General features: G+C 39.1%; 1 long non-coding RNA gene across 1 annotated transcript; it reads right to left on the reverse strand.

Annotated features, from left to right (window-relative positions):
• LOC110264158 lies at window positions 6731-7242 on the reverse strand. Its single transcript, XR_002349890.1, has 2 exons — window positions 7181-7242; window positions 6731-6943 (listed from the first exon to the last, which is right to left on the reverse strand). It is a non-coding gene; the product is annotated as an uncharacterized LOC110264158 (long non-coding RNA).

Consider the following 8718-nt stretch of genomic DNA (forward strand, 5'->3'; position numbering starts at 1 on the left):
CTGTTAGCTGTAGATTATGTTTCTAAATGGGTGGAAGCAATTCCTACCCGTACTGATGATACTAACACTGTTGTTTCCTTTGTTAGAAACCATATTATCTGTCGCTTTGGTCACCACGAGCAATCGTGAGCGATCAAGGCACTCACTTTTGTAACAGGAGACTAACAGGATTACTGAAAAAGCATGGGATAGTTCACAAAGTAACAACAGCTTATCATCCTCAGACCAATGGACAAGCAGAAGTGTCTAATAGAGAAATTAAACGCATTCTGGAGAAGATAGTAAAGCCTCATAGGAAAGACTGGAGTGCCAGGCTACAAGATGCACTCTGGGCAAATAGAACAGCGTATAAGACACTCATTGGGATGAGCCCCTTCTGCTTGGTATACGGAAAGGCTTGACACCTTCCAGTAGAGGTGGAACACAAGGCTTTCTGGGCTGTAAGGGAATGCAACATGAATTTCGAAGAATCTGGTGCTGAAAGAAAGCTGCAACTAGCAGAATTAGAGAATCTTCGCCTAGAAGCATATGATAATTCCAGGCGATACAAAGAGAAGATGAAGGCTGTCCATGACAAGCACATAAAAAGGAGAGAGTTCAGACCAGGGGAGTTAGTTCTTCTTTATAACTCCAGACTGAGGCTTATGCCAGGCAAACTAAGATCAAGATGGGAAGGTCCTTATAGAGTAGAGAAGGCAGAGCCATACGGAGTTTTTCACCTGCGTCATCCCTCTAGCTCCAAATTCATGAAGGTCAACGGACATCGCCTGAAGCTTTATCATGGTGAGAAGATGAAGGATCACAAAGAACTAGAGGTTTTTCTCTTGGAAGACCTACCAACAGAAGCAGAATGAGCCTGAAGACCGTCCAACTTAAGGACGTAAAAGCAAAGTGCTAGGTGGGAGACAACCCACCATGGTATGATTGTTCCGTTTCAGTTTTATTTTACTTTATTCTATTTTTATTTTTGTTAATGACTCTTCTCATAACCTCTGCATATAGCCTGCATTTACATTTGCATACTGCATATAAAAAAATGCACGCAACGTGCAAGCGTCGCTCACGCGTCCGCGTCATAGGTGCTTTTGAAACAGGAAGAAAAGAAGCAGAGAGTCACGCGGAAGCGTGGCTAGAGGCGTGCCTTAGCCACAACCATGCCCAAGCAAACGCGTCGCTGACACGTCCGCGTTATTTTGAAAAATAGCCTCCCACGCGTGCGCGTCACCCATGCGAACGCGTGACCCTGCGAACTCAACGTAAATGGGTATATGACAGAGAGTTATGATGGAGTGGGGATGGAATGGTGCTGGAAGCATAAGCCCTACCACGCGAACACGTGCCCCACGCGGCCGCGTCGTTTTTCACAATATGGCCATTCACGCGTGCGCGTCACCCACGCGCACGCGTCACCCAGATTTTTGGCAAAATGCGTATAAAACAGAGAGTTGTGCGTACGCGAGGCTGCACTCACGCCAATAGCACAAATCAGGCCACGCGATCGCGTGACCCACGCATCCGCGTCACCTGAACTTATCACACACCACGCGATCGCGTGACCCACGCGTCCGCGTCACATGCGACGCACAGCTTATCCAGATCAGTGCAAAATATCTTATCTTTTCTTTCCCAAATCCAAATCTTTTCTTTCCCTTATTTCTTTCTTCCCCCTTCTTCCTTCTTTATTCTTTCTCACTTTTTACTTTCACCTCCCTTATTTTTCATATCCATTATCAAGGTTCTTTTCTTTTCTTTCTTTCCTTACTTTTTACTTTTCCCTTATTATTTTTATTAATGTTTTCTTTTTCTTTTTCTTTTTACTTTCATTATCTATATTTTCTTTTTCTTTTTATTCCTTTAATTGGTGTTAGAAATTTAATTGGGTGATTATTTTCTCTTATATTTTGCTTGTGAGTTATTGTGGAATTGTTGACAATTTATATTACTTCTTAAAGGGTTGTTTGCATGTTCAAATTTATACTTTCCATAACATCTTTATCATGCATACTATGTGTTTGTGAAAAAGCCCGTATGGCATTGTGCATTATTTTTATATTACTCTATTCTACTACTTTAATGCCTTTTTTTTCACAAAACCCCTTTTCATATTTTATTATTAAAATATAATTGTCAATACAAACAGATTGTTAGTTTAAGAGACTTGATAATCAAATTGGGCATTTAATGCTTGAGCTATGCTACTCATGCCTTTGCCGGCATGCCAATAAACATCTTGCATCTAATTGCCATCACATACACTTGCTATATTTCCATTGATGAACTTTTCACATGTAGTCATGACCATGTGTTAACGACATCCTTCTTTACCGTGCATTGATTATCACCTGTACCATCCTCTTCCTTGCTCAAACCCTTAGATTTACATGTTAGCTTCTTTTTCCCTTTTCAGGATGGCCACCAAGAAGGGTAAAGAGAAAGCTACTCCCAAACCACCAGCAAGGAAAGGAACAAAAAGAGCACTAGTGGCAAAGCCATCTTCAACAGCCGTAAAACCCTCAACAAAAAAAATCAAGAGGATCATCAAGGTCGATGAAAAAGAGAAAGCTTTCCCAGCAAAGGACACTACGCGGTTCCCTAACCGCTACTGTGAGCAGATGTTCCCCATCCTGGCTGAGAGAAACTATAATAACAAATACCTTCTCGTCCTCCCGACCAACATTGTTGAATTTGTTGAGTCCCGAATTGAACGAAGACAATGGGGATTCCTACGGAGACAGCCACGGTAGGTTAACCTATCTTGGGTAGTTGAATTCTACTCCAATTTTTACATGCCAACCATGCAGTCTGTTTATGTCCGTCAGAAGCAAGTTCCCATAACATAAGGGGACATTCAAAAAGCTCTAGATCTTCCCCCTGCACCAGAAGTATTAAACGCATTCCAAAAAGCCTCATTCAAGCACCAGACATATCAATTTGACTGGAACGCCGTTCTCAGAGTTATAGCACAACCTGGCAGCAGATGGATCTATGGATACCATCGATCTCGACCTAAGAGCATATTGGCTTCAGCACTCACCTTGGGGGCTCGAGTATGGGCACAGATTATGTCCCATTATGCCTTTCCGAGCACTCACGAGTCCTCCTTCACTGCGGACATGGCTGTTTTACTCTGGTGTATCCTTACAGACCAGCACCTCAATTTACCAAGACACATTAGGCATGCTATGGGACACGTACAGATTACGGGCAACCTACCTTTTTCCGCCTTGGTTTTAGATCTAGTCTCAGTAGCCAGAGTCTCCTACAAAGCTGGGGACACCAAGGCCATGATTCCACGAGATGATCAGATAGTCCTTAACGGAAAATATATCAGACCTCCAGCAGCTACTACTAGCCGGCCTACCGAACCGGCCGAAAATATTCCTTCTCCCTCTACATCACAAGCACCTTCAACAAACTAACTGCTCCATCAGATACTTGAGAGGCTAGACCGGCTTGACCGGAAAGGAAAGCAAAGGGAGCGCCGTAACAAGCGCCGATTTACATACCTCAAGAAGCTGCTTGTTGGTCACCACCCACCTAAAGAAGAACCAGACACCCCAGACTCCACCTCATTTACCAGCATAGTGAGCCATGATGATCCTGATTGTGGAGATGCTGCTACCAGCCCCCCTTTGTTCCTGACTGATGGCACCGAGAACGGTGCCAAGCTTTAAGTGTGGGGAGGTCGGTCAGTACCTGACTTCCGGAGGTAATTTCTCTTTCTTAGCACCAATAGAATAGGATATTTATTTAATTTTTCTTTTGTTAGGATAGGATAAAAATTGCATAGTAATAGGTTATTTGCATGCATGTTCTAATTGGTTAGAAAATAATAAGTTTCTTTTTAAGACCCTATTTTTGAAAAAATTTCACTAATTTAAAATCAAAACTTTTGTGTTAAACTTGTTTGGAAGTTGTATTTGGAACATAGTTAAAAGTTAGAACACACAACCTATGAGACTTGAGCTTAATGACATGGTTACATTATTTAACCATAAAATTTTATTCTTGTGTGTTTGTTTCTCTATGATTGTAATCTATATTTTGTTCCATCCTATATGTCCAATATTTAATGTGTTATATGCATGCATATGATTGAGGCTATTATTTTATTAACTCACTTATCCCAAATAGCCTACCCTTTCAACCACCTTTGTTAGCCAATTTGAGCCTTTTTTTTTTCATTTGTTCTATATTTTACCACATCACTAGCCTTAAGTAGAAAAACAAGTAATACCCCAAATTGAATCTTTGGTTAGCTTAAGATAGAGATTTTGTGTCAATTAAGTGTGGAAAACTATGGAAACACGGGTTAACAAGGGAATGTGTTATGATAAAATATTGAGAATTTGGGTACCTACTCATGTGAAACTAGAAAAATTATAAATCCATATGCATTGATAAGCTATGTTTACTTTTACAAAAAAAAATCCAAAAATATTCAAGTAATAAAGTAATTAAATAAATGAATAAAGGGAAAAAATTATCCCAATGCTAAGTTAAGTTCAATAAAAATCAATGCATATGTGGTACAAGTTGAAGAGAAAAGTTGATGCATGAGTATGTAAAATGAAAGTGGGAAAATTTTGGGTAGCTAAGGATGATTTAAGAAAAAAATAGAGTATGTATGTTAGGTGATTGCTTAGGATAATCAAGGATTCAATTTATAGCTCACTTAGCCATATATATACCCTCACCTTTACCTTGGCCCCATTACAACCTTGAAAAGACCTCATGATGTTTGCATTGGTGCATTAAATACTTGTTGATTGGTTAGGTGAAGAAAAAGGTTTAGAAAGCATGATTAGAGAAGAGTAGAGTGATTACCCTATACACTAGAGTGACTAGAGTGCATATACACCATCAGTAAGGGTTCAATGCTTAATTCTATGTCCCCTGCTTTCATGAGCTGTCTTCCTACAAGTTTACTTGTTTTTACTGTATAATTTGAATTAGTGGAATTTGAGTTATTTTTGTCTTGAAGAACTTATTTATTCTAACCAATTAGGCAAAATTATTTTATCATATAGTTGCATTCATATACATAGGTTGCATTGCATTGCATGAGTCCTACTTTTTCCTACTCATTTATTTTATTTCCTTAAGCTAAGCATGAGGACATGCTAATGTTTAAGTGTGGGGAGGTTGATAAACCACTATTTTATGGTTTATCTTGTGTTTAATTGAGTGGTTTCATCAAGTCTTCACCCACTTATTCATACGAATTGCATGATTTTACATTTTCCTTCCTAGTATTGTTTTATAGTTGAAAACTTGCTTCCTAGAGATCTTTAATTAGTATATTTTAATTCTCCTTTATACCATTCGATGTCGTGATCTGTGTGTTAAGTGTTTCAGGCTTTATATGGCAGGAATGACTTAGAGAATGGAGAGGAAGCTTGCAAAAATGGAAGGAACACAAGAAACTAAGGAGATGACCAGTGAATACCGACGCGCGCGCATGGCTCACGCGAGCACGCGGAATGGAGAAAATTGCAGCGATGCGTGCGCGTGCCTGACGCGTATGCGTGGATTGGAGTCTGCACAAATGATGCGAACGCGTGGACGACGCGTATGCGTGACAAGGAAAATTGCTGAATGACGCGCACGCGTGACTGACGCGTACGTGTGACCTGCGCGATCTGCAGAATTAACAGAAAATGATGGGGGCAATTTTGGGCCGCATTTTGACCCAGATTTTGGCCCAGAAACACAGAATAAAGCCAGGGAACGTGTAGAGACTCAACACAGAAGAAGAGATACACATTGACACATTCTCATTAGGATAGTTTTTAGGTTTTAGATCTGAATTTAGAGAGGATTACTCTCCCTCTAGGTTCTCTTTACATTCATAGTTTATTAGTTTTATGCTTTTGGATATTGAAGAGCCATTACCTCCGTTGAAGATATCATTCTAGTTTGTTTCCTTACTTACTCTTTTATTTATTCCATATTCTTAATTCTTGTTTAAAGTAGTAATTGGATTATTTTCATGGATTGTTAATGCAAAGGATTACTTTTACTTTTAATTAATTTAATTTATCATGTCTTCTTCTTATATTTTTATGAGCGTTATATTCATGTCAATGGAGTAGAATCCATACTTGACATGGGGGTTGATTAAAAGGAGACACTTGAGTTGGAAGGGTTAAGTGCTGATTAAACTTGAAGTTGTTGGCTAGTTCTGTATTTACTAACGCTAGACCTTCCCAAGGGAGAAGACTAGGATTTATGAATAAGAGTTAGCTCAATCACTTGACTTTCCTTTATTTAGTAAGGGTTAACTAAGTGAAAACAACAACCTTTTTGATACTACACTTAAGAGATCCCAAAAATGATAGAACTTCCAATTAATCATTCCCCCAGTCAAGACTTTTTATTTAGAATATTAATAATCATTCTTAGTTTTTATTGCTTTAATTTATAATTATTTAATTACTTATCAACCAAACTCAAATTCTCTTGGAAATTCCTAATTAATAAAATAGCATCCTTTCTTGCAACTCGTTGGGAGACGACCTAGGACTCATACTCCCAGTATTTTTCTATTCTAAATTTTTGTGACACCTTTCTAAATTGGTGAGGTGGATTTTAGCTGGTTAAGAGCTATACTCACAACGCTGTTCTATTATATTATAATCTCTTAATTGGCCTAACTTCTAACTTCGGTGAACCACACACGTGTCTGGCCCCACCATGTCACAGGATCACCGACAGTTGGATGGCAATCTCATATGCAAAATCATCCTGCCACTCATACAGTCCAATCCATCAGTGACCATTCCTGTTCTACAGAGAACAGTGAGACAGAGCTATCACTTCAAGCCGTCATACTAGAAGGTTTGGATGGCAAAACAAAAGGCAATTGCCTAGATATATGGTGATTGGGAGGAGTTGTACAATGAAGTGCCGCGATTGCTCCAAGCGTTGCAGAGTTGTCTCCCTAACACGGTATGTGAAAAAAATTTAATTAACTAATTCAAATCAAAGTAATTACTTATATAACTTTCACTATGAGTAAATTATACACCTAACTCATGTTACTAACTTGCCAACTAACCTAAACTGTGTTACCTCAATATCATCCAGCCTACTCATTTGTTAAAACACTAACTCTATAAAAGTTCTCGAAATAAAATCGCATAGACTTATTAATTTAAACAATAAAGATAACACTAACCTCAAAGTCGATGGCTCCCGCAATGTGCTAACTAGCGTTGAGGCAGTTGATGTCAAGGTCTCGTGCATCCGTGCATGCCATAATGTCCGAGGAACTAATAAATATCAAGAAAACAGTGCAAGAAAGAGAGAAATGAAAGAAATGTGAGAGAAATATGGAGTCTGAAACATTGTGAACGACTTCCACAAGGTTCTGAAAATCGAACCGGTCATCGAACAGCTCTAGCTACTGGTTCACTGGTTCATAGGTTCAACCGGTTCGACCGTGGTTGAACCGAAAAACCGTTTTATAATAAAATAATAAATAAAATATAAATAAAAACATGAAAATATAATTATAGTCTAATGTAAACCTTAAAATACTATTCAAATTAAAAGTACTATATAAACCAGAATGTTATAATCTCATTCAAATACAAATTCAAAAGTCAAAAAACAAAATAATAAGGGGTTGTGATTTGCAATTCCTAGTTCATCAATAAAACCTACCAATTCTATTAATATCTAAACCTATCAAGTACACAGTAGTTTCATGTTAATTAATTAACAATTTTGATTGCATAGTACATACTACATACAGTGCATAAGATAAGTTGATAGTGAAGATCACTAATGCTCTAATAATAATAATAATAACAATGACTTCAGGCAGTGCAAAATCAGACGACAATTAAGTGAGCCAGGAAATCAAAAAGAAGAAACCTGAGAAAGATTATGATAGATTTAAAATATGAGCAAGCATGTGCGCCTTGTTTGACGTGCATGGCAGAATTATAGTTGAACAAGTGATGGAGCTTTCTGCGTAAGTTCGTGATGGTGGTGGTGGTGGTGCTGGCGGCTCGAATTTTGTACCGGATGACCCTCCGCTCACACCACGACCGTTGCACTGTGCTAGTCCAGTGCAGGAAATGGACGTTGAGGATGGGGAATCCGACGAAGAGTACATTGCCGATAGCCACGAAAGTGGTTCCTCTAACGACGACGACGATAATGAGTTCATACCTGAGACTCCTGTTGATGGATCAGTTCAATACCTTTTGCCTGTTCCGCGTCCAATTCCAGAGTTATCATCTGTACCCAGCTACTACCATACATTAGATTTGGATGCAATGCACGAGGAAACTTCGTTTTTGAATATGGGGGCCGACGATTACAACACCGATAACCGATGGTGGTGTGGAGTTTCAGGTTGGTCATAGATTCAGAAGCAAAGAGGCAGTGCTGCAAGGCGTGATGAATTACAGCATCCAGAGAAGTGCCGAGTATCGAATAGTCGAGTCGGATCAATTCAAGTATCACATACATTGCCGGCAATTTACAGATGGTTGTCCTTGGAGTCTCCGTGTCGCCCTCCGACAGAATTTCATATATTGGTGAGTGTTATTATATTTTAATTCATTATCTTCTTCATCGTTCTTATTTTGTTTAGATTTTAATTCGACTGTATTTAAAATGGTTAGGAAGGTGCGTAAATTCGGCGAACCACACACGTGTCTGGCCCCACCATGTCACAGGATCACCGACAGTTGGACGGCAATC

Source organism: Arachis ipaensis, chromosome B06 (assembly GCF_000816755.2).
Source record: "Arachis ipaensis cultivar K30076 chromosome B06, Araip1.1, whole genome shotgun sequence".
Classification (NCBI taxonomy): Eukaryota; Viridiplantae; Streptophyta; class Magnoliopsida; order Fabales; family Fabaceae; genus Arachis; species Arachis ipaensis.